Raw genomic sequence first — 20,409 nt, 5'->3', positions numbered from 1 at the left:
CACACAACGATGTTCATTCTGAAAAAAGATTCATTTAAGGACTCTTTTAACATGGTATTCAAGTATTTTAAAATATAAACATATTTTTTTCTTCTAATAATATTCCATTCCTGTGTCATTACATTATTTTATTTTATCTTGGACTGTATTATATTGTTATGTAGGTAATGCTTTTGAGCTATTCACAAACATATTATTAGCATTCATTCAAGGTACACGGATGATTTCACAATACAAACTAAAAATAGGCAAACTGGTATTTTTAAACACATTTTGTATAATAGTCTAGATGGCAGTTAGGGTTAGGGTTTATGATATCTGTTTTATCTTTTTGAATCTATACATCATGTGGAAAACCGAAATCATTTCTACAATCTGCAATATAATACACATTTTCTACGCATGCTTTACAATAATTCAGTATATACAAATAGATTTTGCAGGACATATTATGCGAAAGTATCATAGTTTATACCAGTTTATATACGTTTGCGGCTCTTGATACCAGTGGTCACATAATGCAGATGTTTGGGCAGCATAATTCGATTAACAAAATCAATAACTGTCATTGTGGTCTTTATATGGGTCTCATGCAGCTAAATGTGGGAATATTTAGTATTATATTCTGGTTTAGATCTACCTGGGTGCGTTCAAAATCATACAGCGCGCCTCCCGCTCTGTGGCCCCGCCCCTGTGCGCTCGGTTTGCGCCATTACGTCGCTATGCTGATCGCTGCTGTGCTGCAAGGCAGGCAAGCAGGCAGGCAAAGCAGCTGCAGAGACCAGGGAACGCCGACAACAACCGAGAGGCTCATGTTAGGAAAGTCAGAAACGAAACATTTGCCTATTTTGTGATTCTATGAGTCAAGATCTTCAATTGTAACCTTTTCGGTGATCCTATTTTCTTCATTTTTACGCATGCGTGGGAATATATTTTGCATTCTGTCGACCTGAAATGACTGCTAGTCGCCGTGTCTAGCCAATGGTTACTGCGGGGGCTCCTGTCTTGTGGATTATCCGTCGTCGCCCAGCAAGTTGCATGGTCGAGCCCGGAGGAGGCCCCGCTCTGCTGGATGGATGTGTGTGAAGCAGCGCCGGACTCCCAGTACTGATGAAGACGGTGATAGTGATGATGCTTGGGTTTCATCCGCAGCGGGTCAACTGATCTTGGATGTTCGGGCTATATCGCCCATTCACAAAACATTTCCTCATACGGCAAAACATATATTCCTTAAAAACTGGACGCCCCTGGAGCAGTTTATGACGGTAAGAAAGACCCATTCACAGGCCACCAGCTTCTACAACCAGCTGACGTTAGCTAGCACACGTTAGCTTAGCGCTGTCACTTTTATCCAAGTTGCTCCCTGCCCAGCTAAAACGGGCTTTATTGCGAAATAACATTGGAATGACGCTTCTAAAAATATCCCGTTCTTTCATTACTCTTATGTCTGACTAAGTTTGACTTCGCAGAAAGAAACACAATATACATTTTATTCCATAACGTTAGTAGCCAGTGGTTGTGTAGCTTGCTTGTTAGCTAGCTGCTCCTCAGCCCATTCAATATCTCGCAGTTTACTGGAGCTGCAAAAGAGTCGCTAATGCATTGTGCGCAGTATTGGTATGCATTCATAGGTTCATTGGATTAATAAAACTTCACTTGAGCTTCCTCAATTCGGCGTTATAATTGAGTTAAATAGGCCGTTAATAGCTCATTCATTATACAGTACAATAAGCCCTTTAATGACAGAGTCCAGTTGGCGTTGAATGGAAGTAGCGCGGCGTCGGTTGTGTTACGGATGTGGCTTTAAAGAGGGCATTCCTTTATCGTATCTAAAAGCTATTAATTAGTGCTTATTGAGTGATTCACTCTGTAGTGTTGTTTGACTGGGCGAATATGTTTCTTTTACCACATTGCATCAGCGGTATAGTAGATATAGACAAAACAGACGCTTCGAATAAAATCCATGCAGGCTTTTGTCATTCATTGTTAAATGATGGGTAAACCACCGTTTGTCACAACCGCTTTCATCATGTCACATTCTAGATATGTCCCAAGAGAGGGCCTATACATATAATGATAAGCTGTATTGTGACCTTTGTTTTTAGTTGCATATGCATCAATCATTTTTGCTTTTTTTTGTTTTGTTGCAACGTTAAAGACAAAAACGGACCATGTTTGCTTAACTATGTGATGTTAAGTAATGGATGTGATGGTTTGCTGTGATGAGGCGTCCTCCTTTTTTTTCGATGACGTAATCCTCCACCATCCGTGCCACATCTTTTGGGTCGCAGTTGGTTCCTCCGCCGCCTGCTGCTCGCCAGTCTGCTGCCGCTGCTGAGATCATATGGACCCTGCTCTGTCCACTTTGTCTAGCCTCTCTCCCTCCCTCCTTGGCTCTTTCTTGTCTTTTTCTCCATCTCAACTGCAAAACGACTGGTTCTGAATGGGATCTCAGCAAGGTGCAGCAAAGGAAGGAATTGTGAATGAAACCCAGTTGTTGGGTTCAGTTTTCTCTATGATCAGCAGCCCCAAAAGTGAGGTTGAGGGGGGATCTATTTGGGTGATCTGGCAACAGAAGCCCTCACACCCCTACCCACGTGACACACTGGGTAATTTATAAAGATTAATTTTTCAATGTGTAAGATTAGACATTAGCAATTGCATTGACAGCATCCATTATACCATATCCATTTCTGAATGAATCATGAACAAAAAACTAAGCAGATGGGGTTCCTAAAAAAAGGTTGTCTTTGACCTGATTATATTTGGGAATCCTTATCTGAGGCTAATGGTTACTGAAGCTGATTTACTTATCTACAGAATTAGTACTGCCATGATGCACATTTTTTATATGGGGAACCATTCTAGGCTGTTTTGCAACAGTGGATTTGTAGCTCAGCAAGACTAAAGACAGAGTTACACTTTTTTAAAAAATGCTGCACATCACTACAAATAGACCGAAGGAAGTTTAGTCTACTCGTAATTATTTATATGTATATTATTAATTCATAATGGTGTGCTGATGAGTATCCTGGATTGAACTGTACAATTATTTTCTTTCCGCAAGAAGGAAACCTTTAGTTGTAGGAGTGGACGGACTCAGCTGGTGAGGTTTAAATGGCCTGTGGCAATGGCCCCGGTTGACTTAAGCAGGGCACCTGAACACCCTGTGGTGTACAGCAAAAGTGTGTCTGTGTGTAACATAGAGAGAAAACAGATTGTAAAAATGAGGGGAAATAGTGTGGAGGGGATAAGGATACTAGAAGACAGAGGAGGCCCAGGTGTAGTTGGAGTAATGGGGTTAATCTGCACCTGCTTGCAAAGGTCGGTGGGGTCCAATGGGAGAAAATGGTTGTTGATAGTATCACCAAATCCCAAAGTAACTTGCTCAACTGAACCGGGGATTTTGTTTGGAAGCAAAATGTAATATACCCTTATGTTTGTGTAGAGCAATTCAAATGATCCTAATCTTGGAACATAGTTTGCAGTTTGAGAAACTGTTGGTTTCTCAAACTGTAGTTTGAGAAACTGTAGTTTGAGAAACTGTTTGAGAAACTGTTGGTTTCTCAAACTACATTGCTTGTATCTGATAATCTAAACCAGCTTTTGCCAATAGGTGTTACGACGATAAAGTACAACAGTCAATATTTTTGCAGGTTCCAGTGTAGCCGGTGGATATCCGGATATTTGGGCCAAGGCTTCCTCTTCTGGGTGCCAGTCATTGTTCACTGTCCAATAACCGACTTGAGATGCAACAATACAGTTGGAGTTGAGAGAGGTTGTGTTTCAATGCAGATTAAAAAAAAAGAATCAAAAGCTAAATCATCATTAGAAGTTAGATGATGGCTTTCATTTCGGTCAATGCGTTCTTCTTTCTTCTTTACCTCACTCAAGCGTAATTGGTCAATAGTACTTGGACTACAACTGAACACCAGAATGCTTCCGTTCCGACATCTTGCCGCTTTATCTATAGATGGTACAATAATACATAGTTCATGGTGACCTGAAGCAGTACATTAGATTTTTTTGAGGAATTTCTTCCTTATGGATCACTTGATGATATTATATTGCGTAGTTATTTAGTGGTAAACATTGTTAAATATTTCAGTCATATTGGTAGTACTATGTATTTTAGTACTTTGGTTTATGGATGCGAGCATTAGGCTGTTTCAACCAATTTCCCCCTGGGTACATCAAAGGATTTCTGATCTGGATAAGAGTTATTGCATAAGGTATGGTGCACCAAATTCATACCCAATTTGGTGACCTCTAACCACCAATTTATCATCGTGCCAGTATTTTAGATGTGGATCTACAAGTCTGGGTGGTGCCTGTGGAGAAGAAGCATAAAGATGACATTATCCTGGTTAAACATCATAAACCAGCCCACATAGCCAAGTAGTCAAAGGTCAACCATTGTTCTAGTCTGTTTGAAAGGCTTAGATGTGTATACACTATGGGATGGGCTAGGAGATCAGAAGGTTAGAGAATGTGTAGGACATTATGTGCATAAAGAACATAGGATGTTTGATAAAATAGCTCTTTTTTTAGTAGGGAAATACCATTACTTTATGGACTAAACATGTTTTAGAATTTCTTTGTGGCCCGTGAGCCTCAGTTTCTGTCTCTGATTTCAACACTTCCGCCTTTCAATTGCTTCTGACACATTTGCTTTGAGTTTTCTACTCTTCCTTTTTTCTCTCTATCTTTGCCTGACACCTTATGTCTGGTTAGCCTCAATTTTAAAAAAGGACACACCCTACCTTTCTGCATGGTGCTGCTCAGTAGTGCTGACAGCTTAGTATTGCTGCAAACTGACTGTGTTGGCGAGAAGACATCTGACTGCGTGCTGCAGGCAAGATACATTATCAGCCTTCAAAGATGCTAGCATTTGCCTAGTATCTTACATTAGATGGCTTGGATCCATTGCCAGCAGAGCTGTGAAAAAAACTGTTGGTATTAATTCCCTCTCTTGTGTCACCATAATTGAATTGATTTATTCTTTGTCTATACTATTAACGTAGTTGTCTTTCTTTCACCTGTTACTCAAATGTAACTTGGTTGTTAAGTCCTCTTCCACACTGGAGAACAAAAACTGATGCACATTTCTGGGACACATGATGGCATTAGTCACAACTGTTTATTGCCAGCTCCCATTGGCAGGGACAGAAAATAAACACCATGATGGACAAGCGTATTGTTCCCCTTTTTCCATGTTGCAGTTGAATATATCAGGCAAATCTATGGTCATTTGGACAATTATTTACTTGTATTAATGCACAACACAGCCTGAAACACCATTGACACAAACAGCATGATTGTAAAGCACACTTATTCAAATTTGACAGGAACAACATAGAACTGATCAAAACCGTATTCTTTAGTGTTGTAAAACGACCAACTATTGATTGAGAGATTGAAAGAGAGACTGAACAAGTAATGGATAAAAAAAAGGACTACAGATCACTCGCCACTTTTATTTATTAACCCTTTTTATTGGTAAATCTGTGATGTTGTACGTTAAACAGAACTTACAGAACTTCACAAACCCGCTGATATTGCTTGATAAAGGGTATAACTTGAGTGTTTTGAAATTGAGTGGTACATACCTACCTTTTAGGATCCCTAATAAGATCCGCCTCTCTATTAGAGTGAGCCCAGGCTGGCTGTGTGTGACCTACGCTGACTGTTGGTGACAGCCCTGTCAAAGAGCAGCCTGTTCATGTTTAACCAAGGGGACCAGCTGCCTGCCCATTCTATTATAACCCTTTGGAAGGCTCACAGTCCTATTTGCAGTTGGGAAGCGCAGTAAGCAGGACCATTGATAGACAGAGTTCGGCCATTTCTGTTAACAGTGGCTGCACACCGACCCGACCGTTGCCAAGTTACTGGATATTTTGTGCCAGCGTTTTCCTCGAATCTTGTGCGTCTTGCATCAGTAATTACATGATGAGAAATTACTGCCAATATCTGAAATGGGAGGCGAAATACATCTGCCATACTTAACAAATAGGTCTAATTTGGCACGGTGCAAAAACAGTTTTGCCACAGGCGGGAATTAGCCTTAGATCACTATCAGCAACCTGAGCTACAGAACTGACTGGCAATCCTTAAGTGAACCATTAATTCACATAAATATCCTCCCAGATAGCTCCCAGAAAGGCAGGTTGTTAGTGGTCTGTTGCTGGGGCAGATATGGCACAACTCTATAGTGAAATTATCTCCCAAGCCCCAAACACGTGCACGTCACGATTACATCGCTTCAGAACTTCGGGACCAAGGTGCATTGACTGATCTAGCCCCATGAAAAAGCAAGTGATGCCATATTAATAGTGACATACAATAATTTCATTTAATTGCTGCACAATCTTGAAAAAAATAACGTGCTGTGATTCCTTTGACTGAAATTGCAATTGCTGTATGATTTGCGATATACACAGGAATGATACAAATGATCACTTCTGTCTGCAGAATACCATTTGGGAGCCACAATTCTTCCTTGATATTTTAACATATTTTGCCTTTACCAGTCCAGCCCTAGTGCACGGTCAGGCTTTTCTTGTATACTGTATATTATTTATTAAAACAGAGGAGAAAACTTCAATGTTCACATAAGACGGTGCATTTTAAGCCCAGACTACAAATATTTATTTTTCTGCCTGTTAACACTGGGTCAAAAATATCAGTGGCCTTGTGACTTGGTTGTCGATGGCTTCAGTTCAAGCAGGGGGAAAACCTCATTACACATAGGAATAAATGAAATGTATTCACAGTTGGACAGTGGTAGTATTGTCCTATGGATCCCAGTGATTCTTCAGGCGTATAATGTTCAGAAGGGTGTTGTGAGTGTAAGTCATGCATCACACTCCGTGGAACCTTTTTCATGCAACGTAAGATTGTCATGGTTTTTACTCTCCGTCTGTTCCATTTTAAGATTTCCCTCTTGATGTATTTTCATCAAATCAGGGTCACCACTTCCATCTCCCTTCTCTCTCTTTCTTTCTCTCTCTCTCTCTCTCTCTCTCTCTCTCTCTCTCTCTCTCTCTCTCTCTCTCTCTCTCTCTCTCTCTCTCTCTCTCTCTCTCTGCGCCCAGTTTAATATCTGGATCATGCATAGCTAATCAGATGAAACTGCATATTATGGTAATGGTGGAGTAGTGGGCATAATGGTTTGATTAGCTGAAACAGCATTTAATCCAGCCAGAGAGACGGCACGCACGCACACCCAGCCAGCCACACACACAGGTAAAGACTTTGAAACCGCTAGTTAAATAAATGATTCAGACTATGTTGTGACCCTAACAAATCTTAAAACTCCAATTTTTTTAATGAAATATACACTCATTAGTAGAGAACATCATCATATTTAAATGTACTCTACGGTCTCTTGGAGATCTTACTAACTAGCTATACTATCTACTTACCCCAGTGCAGAATATCATTGGAAGTTTCATTGTTTAATTTTTGTTTTACAAAAGACCACTGGGTACATTTCTTCCCCAGACCTAATTTTCCAAAAGAGCTCAAAATGTTCGGATTTATTAAGAGGGATTGACATTTTACTCCACTAGTCCACAAGCCTTTAGGCCTTGGCAACATGAATAGTGGCTCTACATATCTGTTGTAATTCATCATCGGTATCTTCCCCTATTATGAGTTGCTCATGTATTCTAACCCAGTTTCAGAAAAAATGCAGGGCTAGATTATGCTGACAGAGCCCGGAGACAGAGCTAGCTAGATTAAGGTTTTGGGGCTGTGAGACTCAGCTAGCCTTGCAGAGTTTGGATTACAACAGCGCTACGTAAAGACATTAAAGGATTTACATGATCATTGGTGATCACCGGATATTACATGGGTGGATACAGCGGTAGCTTGCAGATAAATGGAGAAATGTAAGGCAAGGGTGGCTGGCCAGGTGGGCAAACAACATGGGACTTGGGGGTTCACTGACTGAAATTAATGGGTCTTGGAACACTGTATCTAACGTTCAAATAAGAAGTATTTCTTTTGTCGAGTAATATGTGTATGAGCAACCTAAATTTGTGAGTGTTTTGGATTTTTTTTTAGCAATGGATTCTCTGTAGTCCAGGGAAGCTAGACAAAAGACGGCGTATACCAAATCCAAATGATTGTTTTTTTTACCTTTCACAATAAAATTCTCTAAACACACAGTGTACCAGAGGGAACTCAAATTCACTCCTTTCACTGAAGGAAACTCAATAGAATAGAGAATGAAGGTCAATCAACATTTCTGTATGAATGAGCTAGCGCAAAACTACTCAATCCTTAGACTGAACAAATGCAACTGTCGCAAATTCACACCAATGCTAGTATGCATCATTTTGAGGCATGGAATTTGCATTTTGGGGTTATTTGGTACACCCCTGGAATTAAGGTGAGATAATAAGATCAGTACATCCCAACCACCACTGTTCATGGATGTGTAAAGAGAACTGGACACAGCATTGGAGGCAGGTCCCGTTCATTCCTATGAAAACGACTCAGTTGCGCATGAAGCCAAATGTCCTGAATCTCAAAAATTAATAGTAAAAAAAATACCAAAATCTTCCAGGGTTCATCCATTGGGCTCATAGCCCTAGCACACTTGCGTTTCCTTAGCCTCTTCCTCCAACCCACTGCATCACGGCCAGTTTCGGCTCATTTAAAAATACTGAGATGGAAAATAACTCCTGATTCAGATTTTTAGCTCCGTTTACTGCTTTTAGGGTCTCATCATTCATATACAGGCTATTCAGATGTTTTAACTGGGTAGTTGATTTACCTAGGAATTCTCTTTGTCAATGTTATTCAGTTGGGGAAAAAGTATTTTTGGGACCAATGGCATCACAGTTGTAGTACTCACCATTTGGCAACCATCACAACATTTGCTTCAATGCCTGGCGTACTTTCTGGGGGCTTGCCACTGCTCCATGTCATATTATTATGGTATAACTGGATGATTATATTTCAACATCCCCCATCTGTAACAGAGGACTCCTCTCCACTGCAGCCCCACCCCCACCTTTACACTCCTCAGGTATGCGAGTACAGCTGGCTCCCCACTCTTTACTCAAGAGTTATGCTCCGGTGCGTGTTTTGGCTTGTCCTTTCTATCGCTATCATCCTTCCCAGTATCCCCCGAAATGGAGCAACACATGCCTTTCTGCGAACATTTACACACACCATTTCCTAAAGGTGTTTTGCAATTTCACCAGCAATGGGTTGTAGACATATTGCCGTGCGCCCTTTACAACCTGCTGCTTGTGCAACCTGAGCTTAGCGTGTGTGTGTGTGTGTGTGTGTGTGTGTGTGTGTGTGTGTGTGTGTGTGTTGGTGTGTGTTTTTGAGCTTCAGATCCTCAGGTCTGCCGTTAAAACAGCTGCTTAAAGAGCCTTGAATACCTCGAGAGGTCAAAGGACACAGTTGCTTAAGAACAGTGGGTCAGAGCCAAATATGGATTGCACTCCCTATTCTGCGGGGGCCCCCTACGAGAACTAGAAAGGTTCATTATTGTAATCTCGGGTTAATATGTGATCTGTTAGGTTTAACCAAAAATATATGCTTGCAAATGTATATTGATTAAATGACCCTATATCCGTGCAGCTAATCAGCAGGGTCAACTAGTGAGAGACCTGTACGTGGTGTTAAACCTTTCGTTTCCTGCTGTCTCTTTCTGTTTCAGTGTATTTTCTTTTTTACACTTGACAGGGTTATTACTGGAACATCAACAGTTTACACGGTGAAACCTTGTTTTATCCGCTGCTTGTTTAACTTGGAGATGTGTGGAGGAAGAGCAAAGGGATTCCATATCCAACTCAAACAGGAACATAAAGAGGAGTCTTAAGAAAACGACAGTGCTGCTGTTTTTATTATTCCATATCTTATTTCTTCCAATTTCTCTGCTTTTCTATCCATCTTTTTTCACATTATTGTCCTCGATTCTTAGTCTTTATGATCAGCACAAAGACAAGGGTGTGTGACGTTTCTGTCCCTCCATAGTTTGTCTTTGTTTTGAATACAGACCTGTGCTGAATCTAGGTGGAGGCTGTGAGTGTCGTCACTGTAAATGTGATGTAGAGAGCGAGAGGATCAACAACATGCGTAGATATATCTGCTTACAAAGGCTGAGGGGCATGCTTTTCTGGTGGGTGTGTCCTCCCATGTGATCTTGGATCTCACTCACACAGACACACACACTGAAGATCACATGCACCTCCCTGTGCTCTGTGACACCAGGGCCTAACCTTTCTCAACTTTAACTCACAGCCTGAGGATAGGGATGATCCTTCCCTCAAGCTAGGCTTTTCAAAAACACCCTGTATTTGTATTGTGCAACCATGAATAGAGACACAGCAACTCAAATGGAGCTTAAAAGTTCACATGTGCCCTTTACTTTATTTATTTAAGTCCTATAGTTGGTTACCGGTAGCAGAGTTATACAGAGTGCATTTGTGTGATGGCTTGATAAGTTGCGTGAATATTCAAATGAAAAGCCTATTAATAAGGACATTTCAAAAATATATGTTAAATCTAAACAGGGCACATTTATATTTGAATATTCATGCAGAACAGACTTTCTTGAATACCTAAAACCCATCACTTTATGGATAGAGCCGTTTCGCAACCTTCCCTGCTGTAACTGCTGCGATAACTTTAGCATCACAAGTCAGCTAACCATAGCAAGCTAACATTAGTCTAACTAATAAGACTGCAGCTATTTGGTGTACTGAGTGAAAGAGGAAAAACATAAGCTTGTTTAAAACAGATTGATCTTGTAGCCAAAGAAAGTTGTTATATAGCTGGCTAAAAGGTATTTTTTAGTTATTTCTGCAACTGCCTCCATCCTTGTGTGAATTAGCTAGACCAGCAGCTGTGAGCCGGTTGACAGTGGCAAAGAAAGGGAAAATTCTGAATATGAACACGATATTATAAAGTAACTAATCACATTTCCAAGCATTAATCAGTAACACAACACGTTTCAGTGTCATGTTTCAATCCATGAATCTATCTGACTGTGCGTCTGCCTGATTGTTGAACTGTATCAGCGCTGTTGTTCTGCACCGGTCTAGATGTTTCTACGCGGCTGACAGCTCGCAGCAACTCTCTGTTTGAAAAAAACAAACTGCAATCCATGTGATTTTGCACTGTCAGGTCCTGTGTGTGTATGAGCTTATACACTGTCTGTGTGTGCAAAAAGAAAGAAAAAGCGTGCAAAATGGACAACCATACCCTGAGAGAAACTGTGTGTGTGTCAGAGATGAGAACATGAGGACAAGAAAGTGTGTGTGTGAGTGTATGAGAGCAGTCGTTCGCTTGCTGCTATGTTCTGGGGCAGGCTATCGGGCAGTGAGCAGCGGGGAGGGATAATAACAGAAGCTGTTACATTCTTGTGGTTTCTCTGATTTCAGCATGAGGCAGGGGGCTGGCTCTGGCTGACTCACTGCTTTCTCTCTGCCTGTACGCCAGCATGGGAGCTACTAGCAAGTGGACAATACATGACATATCTCAGACACTTTAATCTATTACACTTTAATTGCAGAGCCACTAATCTGTGCTTGTATTACCACATCTTGCTAGAGCATTAACCCAGCAATTCATAACACTGGCTGCTGAACAGTGGCCATTTTTTACTTTATAGTTTGTTAGGTCTGTTCTTCAGGCTATTTCAGGACCAATGTCAGATGCTTCAGTTGCGGACTTGGTCTTATTTAGATATTAAATATCATGCTATATCAGTTAGGTGTAAATAACTAGGGTTGCACGATTTGGAACAAAAATGAATCTGATCTGTACAAACCGTATCACTGGAACAACATTAACTTTTTCAAAACAATCTATTAGACATTCATATAGACATAATGCTCTAAATAATATATGCCTTTTTAAACGGGTGAAATCTGTTTGTGCTGGGGGCCATTTTCTACTTCTTGTAGAACATTCTATTCTCTCCAACATTACTAACTGTATATTCTACATTCTATTTAACAACAATAGCATTTTCCCTAAAATTGAATCTGTTTCATTGGTCTGTTTAATCTCTCACTTAGGTCAGAGGGTTACACTAATCTTCTTCTGTAAAATCAGATTAATGCAGAATGGGCTAAATCAAGCACTGTGTAACCCCTGTTTTAAAAAAACCCAGTTTGAGATTGCTATATTTTAAGGTCAACGCTTCAGAGGAAATGCCATCTGCTTAGTCACATCACCGGAAACACACAACTGGTACTGTCCTACAAATGTGCCCTAATAACAAAGCTACAAAGAACAAGCAGTCCATGTACGTTACCAATGTCATTTTAGCATGCTTAATGCTACAGAATATGTGGAGTCAAACTAATACCAATTGCTTAAAATGTTGCTATTCCAACAACCTTTTAATGGATAAATGAAATGCTACATTGCATTTTGCTAAGTGATGCTAGCAGAAACATTCTTAAAAGGTTTGTGATGATCTAAAAGTCTATATTAAAAATACAGTTAATGCCTAAATCCAAAACTTTAGGACACATGGTAGGTTGTTGGCATCCTTCCACATGGTAATAAAGTAGAAAAAATGAGTGCTGAACAGTATATCAATAATCTAGATATTGTGAAATATCTTAGAATATTTATCTTAGAATCTCTTAGATTGTTGATGTAGTAAAAGGGCATATTCGCATTCGCTGATTATTTGTCAAAAGTTTCATTGTTTAAATATTTTGTGAAAGGACCAACAGTACAGTATCGTCGCTAATCAATATGGGGTCATTTGGTTAAAAATATCATATTATTAGATTTTCTCCGTATTGCCCAGACCTAGAAAAGTAGCTCCTTCACAAAACTGCTCAAGATATAATGATGACATGAAATACGATAATGCGGGATGCCGTTAGCATTAGCATTAGCATTAACCCTGATATTTTCGTGTAAAGCAAACCGTGACCTTTAAAGGGATTAATCCAGACACACATTTGGCCCTTTCCTCAGGACACAGATACAAGCGACTAATTGCTTTCTCAGTATTTCTTCACGCGGCGCTAACCCTATTTTCTGCAGCGTGGAAACATTGTACAGGCTGCGAGGTGATTGTCAGGTGGGCCCACGCTTTCCTGTTTTGGCCCTGTTTACCAACCACAATGTGTTCCACCCACCTCCATCTTTTCATCTTCACCTCTTCATACAACCAGTGGTACAGAGACGTCCCCTAACACCTCTCCCACGCACTATTCTTGTTACATGTGCTGTATAATACATTCAATCAATCCGTTTAATCTTCATCTCCAATCGCCTCTTGCTCTTGAATCGCATGCGTTACATCGGGGCGTCCAACTGTTCAGCTTTTTAGGTATACACTTTGAAGTTTATCTACCTTGGGGATATTATTTTTATTGATTTTTTTATTCCAATAGACTTCTATCTTGAGTATTCACAGTACTTCCAGACACAATGTTTCTCTTATTACAATTGTTACCACCAAACCATGCCAAAGAATGTCGAACTGTAGCAGCTGTTCATCAAATAGTGAGTTTTTCTGAAGAAAGCTGATGATGGGTAACTTCTTAGAGATTACTGTTGTAATTTTGGCTTTAAAAAGATGGCGAATATAACAAAAAAACAGAAAGGACGTATAGAGATTTTGAAACGTACGCAGAGCCTCGAGATTCTTAAAGTATGCATCAAGCTAAATCTGAAAATGTGAGTCTGTCCCTGTTCGTGAAGGATATGCTAATAAAATTGATGTGGTGTTTAAAAACAAACAAAACATTGGAAATCTAAGAACTTTAGATTTACAAAAACAAAATGAAACATTTGTGCTAAAAGCGCCTAAACAATTATTGTTTCCAACGTTCAGCAGATGATGTGCATGGGTTTGAGTGTGTGGGTGCAAGTGTGAATAATACACAGTTTGTTTAAGCATTTTAAACGCGTGTATACATTTGTATTTTCGGTCATATATCAGCAAGTAGAAGCAATTTGCTGGATTTTGTGCGTTTACCACAGCAGCTTTCAATTGCCACAAGTGTGAATGATAAGGTTAGGCAGGTTGTGTAAAAATGCAAATGTGGGTTTGCATTTGTCACGTTAACATAACCCACTGTACATTTCTAGCCAGAGGTAGGAAGGAACCATCTTGATGCATGAGGCGGGGAATTTAGGCGCTCTTTCCTTTTCCTGCTGGTTGCGATCTTTTCTTTAGTGAATCATTTTTACCTCTTTATCCTTTTTCTAAAAACTTTGTCTAAAATATGAATAGGGCTGAAGACTTGGCAGTATAGTATTTTTTCTGCAGAGACCTTGAGAACACTTTCTTCAAAGTGAAGAAATAATCAACAAAACAGGTAATCTTTTCTCAGAGCCTGAGCTAGTGACCTTTCGGAGACGGTGTGGCATTGATAATACGGACACATTTTTAGTAAAGCTCCGATCAGCAGCAGGAGGCGCAGACTTTCCAGGAAAATGACTTTTGTATTGCCACTAAAGGATTAGGCTGATGATAAAAGATTTTTTTCCTAGTACTGTTTCCTCAACTACCCGCTGCCTATCTCTCATTTTTAAATGTCAACCCCAGTGTAATTCTATTTCTCTGCGAAGAGTGAGAATAGAATATCAAAGGCTTCTCAGAAAAAAGGCTTGAAGGGTGCGAGGGGAGTAATGAGCGGGATGGTTTGAAATCTGATGAGATGAGTTGCTATTGGTTGAGTGTTTGAGTATCGTGGTGTAAACGGCTCCTAAGAATAGTCCTATAGGGTTATCCTAAGGGTGAGGGGGATTAGGGAAATCATGGAATCATCATGTCCCAGTCACATGCTTTCCTCGCTCTGTCTGACATATTTTTTACTTAGGTGTTGCCAAAAATCAGGTCTAAATATGAACATTTTTATATTTAAATTGATTTGGTCACAAATGGTGTGGTGTAATTGAAATATTTGAGACCCAAAATGATTAAAGGTATATCATTGACTCATTTACCTACATTTTTTAAGAAAACATTGGTTTAAGACCACAGAGCAAGTCTTCACGGAGAGAATAGGCAGAACATTATTCACTTATAACAATGTATTAAAATATCATTATTTCAAACTAAGTATTGATTTATTTAGTCTTTCATCAAACTTAGATATGTATATAATCTTTTGAAAACAGGTGTAACAATCTGTATTGAAATGTGTTTGTGTCTTTGCTGGAGGTTACTGCAGATTTTCCCACATGCATGCCCAGGTTCTTAAGATAAAGCCATTGAGATGCAAAGAGCCGAGATCAGCTCCCACACACACATGAATATGGACGCATCTAGCTTGTGTGTGTGTGTGTGTGTGTGTGTGTGTGAGCTGTTTGCTCTTTATGGTCTGTGGTGTCCAGGGAGCTTTTACACTCCAATGATGAGAGGCTGATTAAGTTGCTGCTTATTGATCCTACACACTGTTAAACGCATAGGCCTAACTGCTGAGTGCGCTGGTGAAGGAATCTATACCATCCAGATATATCTCTGATCGGGGGTCCAAGCGAAACAAACAGACTCAATCGCCAGCTGGGGACAAATGTCCAAGATTGATTCCTTTTTATTCCTCTTGACTAGTAGCTACACTTCCACAGAAATAGTCCAAGGTCAACAAAAGACCGATTTGGGAATGAACATCGCTAGTGCTTCCTCGACATTTGGATTTTTCCATTGGAATTTGGAATATTGCAAAGATAAGATCTGGGGTAGAAGATACAAAATAAGATAAGATATACTTTATTGATCCCAAATTGGGAAATGTTTTGGTCACAGCAGTATATTAAAACTAGGCATTGGACATTAATGTGAAAAATAAAAAGTATAAAATAAACAAAGTACAAACAAAATAGAAAATAAAACAGAAATAAAAAGTAAGTTGAAAGCTAAAAATCTGTAGACTATCTGTTAAATACACTCTATGAAGGGCCACATTACAGATAACGAAATGAAGTAAGATAATATTGACATTAAGTGTGCAAGGAATAGCATCTTAAATGAAATATAAATGTACAGTTTGAAGAAAAGTCCAATTCTAAATACAGTTAACAAAAGAGAAACCTACATTTTACAATACTTGCATGTTTTGTTCAGCTGGAAAATCTACACATATTAACATGTGTTCGACGTGACGTTAACTAGTAAGAATAAGTCACTCGCTAGCAACTGCTGTTTTAAAACCAGTTGCAGCCGAGTGGCTTAGCTTTACACATCCACAATCAGGGTATATGCTGATGCTTTTTATGTGGTACAACCAATTGAAACATCTCCTAAGCTTGTGTTAACCACAGATCTTCTAGACGAGTGAACTCATTTTCCGGGGGTTTACAACTGACATATTTTATTTTGTTAAACAAAGCAAAAAAATATATCTAAAGCACCAGCGATCAAATTTCAAGCATCTAACCAGAAAATAAGCTAAAAAAACATTGACTTCGAGACGAGGGAACCAAAACGTGGTAAAATGATAACTCTTTTCCAGGTGTTAGCCCCCTTTCCTGGACTCTATTGAGGGTAGAAAAAGGATGAGTCTTTTTTTTTCTTGCAGACTTACTACGTTTATAAATCAAACATCTTTCTTTAGAACACAAAATTAAATCAGGCGAGGTTATGAACTGATACATTTATGTTATAAAACAAAATGTGAACATCTCTTAAGCTTGTGTTAACCACAGACCTTATAGACAAGTGAACTCATTTCCTGGTTTTAGGACTCAGTCCTGCATCACCCTATAATTCACCTGATAATATTTCATTACAAACAGGTGTCAGGTGTAAATGTGGCTGTTTTGCTGACTTGTTATACCCCCTAGCTTATAGCAGTAAGTGCCTCGCAGCAGGGGGTGTGTGTGCTCGGTGCAGAACACCTGGCCTCCCTGCTGGCGGGGCAGGAATGTGCCGGGTTGAGGTGGATGCGGGTGGAAATGTGCAGCGTGCTCAGAACACGACCCCTGCTAACATTTAAAGGTGCCAGCGTCAGCAGGAAAGGGAAAAAATCAGGGGAATGTGCTGCTTTAATCAAACCTGCATCTCTGTTTCTCTGCCTGCTTGTTTTCTCTGTGTGTGTGTGTGTGTGTGGAAAAGAGGGCCTCTTGTTATATAAATGAGGGAACACTGTCCTGCCCTTTTGTGTTTCCAATCTGTGTTCAGTTTAGCTTTTTTGTTTGAAATTACTTACATTACATTTTCCCCCTACATTGCATGAATAATAACCCATAGCCTATGTTTAAAACTTCCCTCTGACAAACTGCCTTTGTTGAGTTTTTTTGAGGGGCTTTGAATAAAGCCTTGAATGCCCGTTTTAAAGGTATGAGTTCATGACTTCCGAGAGAAAAAGGAGGATTTCAGGTTATTGCGGTTATATAAATATAATTTATTAATATCTGCGGCACTGCTCTGTTAATAGAGGTAGTTGCTTGCCCTTTGTGTGAAGAACCTTGGGGGTAAACATGTATTAAAGAAAATATCTCGTTAGATAAAAACGTTTTAGACTTTTAGAAATGTATTTGAATGTTCTGTGGTAAAAAGATCTTTTGGATCACACAATTTCAATAACAAAATTCACAATAACCTTATTGCAGCCCAAGTATTGGATTCAAAAAATAAAATGCATTTTAATGTTATGAATAGAGCGAGCTAGATTTGGTACAGCCCCACTTTTATTTTTTTGATGTATTTATTTTGAATCAATTAGTCAAAGTAGATTTGACTTTTATTTAATCTTTATATTTAATTTGTTAAAGTAGTGCAAAAGCCCTTTAGCAAGTTCATGTCATGTCTGTGAGCCACTATTTAAATCAATTATTGAATCAGGTGTGTCTATCATGTTTGTGTGAATAGTCGGACTGTTTTACCAGCCTGTGAATGCATCATTTCATATATAAAAGTTGGATGTTACATAAAACTACTGCTGCTGGTCAGGAAAAGCACGACAGGAAACAGATCTTAATCTGGTGGTCTATGTCCTGAAGGATGTGTGGTAGTGCCAGATAAACGTCTGAACAACACCACAAAATAAACATCAATTCCATTTTTATTATTTGTTATATATTGGGTTAATAAGTGTACGGTGGGCTTTTAACTTGCAGTGTCAGCCGAAAGCAGGGAACCCTACCTTTGCGGGTTTCTCTCCACCGCGGTCGCCACAGTGACATTTGTGCTGTATGTAAATTCAAAACACCAGGTGAAGTCCGCTTGTGCGTTTACATGCCCCGAGGACAAACCTGGGTGTGAGTTCTGTTGTTTCACAGCAGTTATGATCATAATGCTGTTGACGTAATCACACAAAGGTGTTTGTTTAGAGAAGGATTCCGCAGCGGGACTGCTTTTCTTTCTTGGATTATCGTTGAATTATTAAGATTCAAGTGAGGCACTCGGCACATAAGTGGAAGTATTACATTCCTGGGTGTTTTTATACCCAGGTGAATGTTGTCGTCTCGTAATTTGGGAACCACAAAACTGTAAGTCCTGTCATGTGAACCATGTAATGGAGGATCCTCAGCTATCTTAGCAATTCTCGTTGCCAGAGGCTAAACATTTCTGTGGAAGTCCCATTCATCAGAGGAATGTGCTTCTAGCCAAAGGGAGTTTCAATAAAGGTAGATACAGGGATCAGTGCTGTTGTCTCTCCCGCAACGTCCACCTGTAGCCACTTGTAACCACTTTCTGTGCACTGGTAAATCCCTTAAACATTTATAAGTCACTGTTCAATTATATGCATAATCTGTGTTAGTCTTCATATCATCACCTTTTTATATTATTGCAGTATTTATTCTTCTATACGGTATTTCCTTTCTAACTCTGTCGTATCTTATTCTATCTAATATTTATATATATATTTTTTCTTGCAATTTACTCGCACCATTAAGTTTGTTGCACCATTTTAAGTCTTTTATTTTTCATTTTAAGTACCTAGGGCGGTGTTGGAATGAGTCATAAAACCTGGAAATGAGTCATCGTCTAAACCAGAGGTCTTCAACAGGGGAGTCGCGACCCCCAGGGGGTCCGCGGAGGTACTGCAGGGGGGTCGCGAAATCTTTGGTTGATTAGACAATTTTTTATATATATATATTTTTTTTACAAACCGTTTTTTCCCACAAATTGCAATGTCTTTAAATGCACAACACAAATCCAAAATATTATAGCGAACGGAAAAATGGAGGCAGATGTGCCAATCACGAGGCCGTGTGACACACGCTGGCTCATAGACATAATATTATGTCTATGAGCTGGCTCTGTCAGGTTCCCCGTGATTGGACGAGAGCCTATTCAGGCCCCAGTTTACTGAAGACCCAGACACAGGGATGCACGCAGCGACATTATTGAGAAGACCATACATATAAAATGGATCGTTTTGTAACTCGAGCGAAAAAATCAACAAGCACAAGCGAGATACCATCCACCAGTGAACATGCAAGTGACGAGGCAGAACCTGCTGCGCCTGCAGATGTTGCAGCTAATAAGGGTAAGCGCAAAAGGGAGAAGACACGAAAATATTCAGATCATTATCTGAAGTTCGGGTTTACCTTTAAGGAGACAGATGGCATTGAGTTTCCAATGTGTGTCATTTGCTCTACTGTTCTTTCAAATGAATCTATGAAGCCATCAAAGCTGCAGCGTCACTTGGAGACAACACACAGCCACTTAAAAGACAAACCTGTTGAATACTTCCAAGCTAGCCTCAAATCCCTCCAAGGTCAACAGACATTGATCAGAAAATCAGCCAAAGTTGGGGAGCTAGCTTTGAAATGCTCTTATCAAATTGCTCTTCGGATTGCCCAGAAGAAACAGCCATACACACTTGCAGAGGATTTAATATTGCCTTCAGCAACCGATATGTGTAAAACCATGTATGGAAATGATATTGACATTAATAAACTGAAAACCATTCCAGTGTCGGACACAACCATAGCTCGCCGTATAGACGAGATGGCATCTGATGTGAGGATGCAACTGATAGAGAAGCTGAGGTTGGCAGATGCATTTGCGTTACAATTAGACGAGTCAACAGATGTGTCGAAGGACGCCCAGCTTCTGGCGTTTGTGCGCTTTGTCGATGATAAGGAAATGCAGGAGGAATTTTTGTTTTGTAAGTGCCTCCCTCAACGCACAACTAGTTCTGAAATCTTCAAAGTGATCGATGTTTTTTTCAGAGAGAATGACATTCCGTGGACAAAATGTATTGCGCTGTGCACTGACGGTGCAAGAGCCATGGCTGGTTTAAAAAGTGGACTAATCGCGCTTGTAAGGGATGTGTCTCCGCAAGTGATTTGGACGCACTGCATGCTACACAGGGAGTCACTTGTTGCCAAAGATATGAGCGCTGAATTGGCAGATGTCATGGACTCGGTAGTGAAAGTAGTCAACCTAGTCAAGAAGAGCGCATTGCAAACACGTCTCTTCTCGAATCTCTTTGCTGCTGAGGGAGAAGAACA

The 20,409-nt window shown here is 39.9% G+C and overlaps 1 protein-coding gene across 1 annotated transcript in view; it reads left to right on the top strand.

Annotated features, from left to right (window-relative positions):
• The first annotated feature begins 751 nt into the window (after positions 1-751).
• The window catches only part of ptpn4a (protein tyrosine phosphatase non-receptor type 4a), an 87,112-nt gene continuing 67,454 nt past the window's right edge, over positions 752-20,409 (top strand). Inside the window, exon 1 of the mRNA XM_063887786.1 lies at positions 752-1,265. The gene's annotated coding sequence lies outside the window, so the exon portion shown is untranslated. The remainder of the gene's footprint in view (positions 1,266-20,409) is intronic.

The sequence above is a fragment of the Eleginops maclovinus genome, chromosome 7 (genome assembly GCF_036324505.1).
Source record: "Eleginops maclovinus isolate JMC-PN-2008 ecotype Puerto Natales chromosome 7, JC_Emac_rtc_rv5, whole genome shotgun sequence".
Classification (NCBI taxonomy): Eukaryota; Metazoa; Chordata; class Actinopteri; order Perciformes; family Eleginopidae; genus Eleginops; species Eleginops maclovinus.
This window is presented reverse-complemented; position numbering and strand designations above follow the sequence as displayed.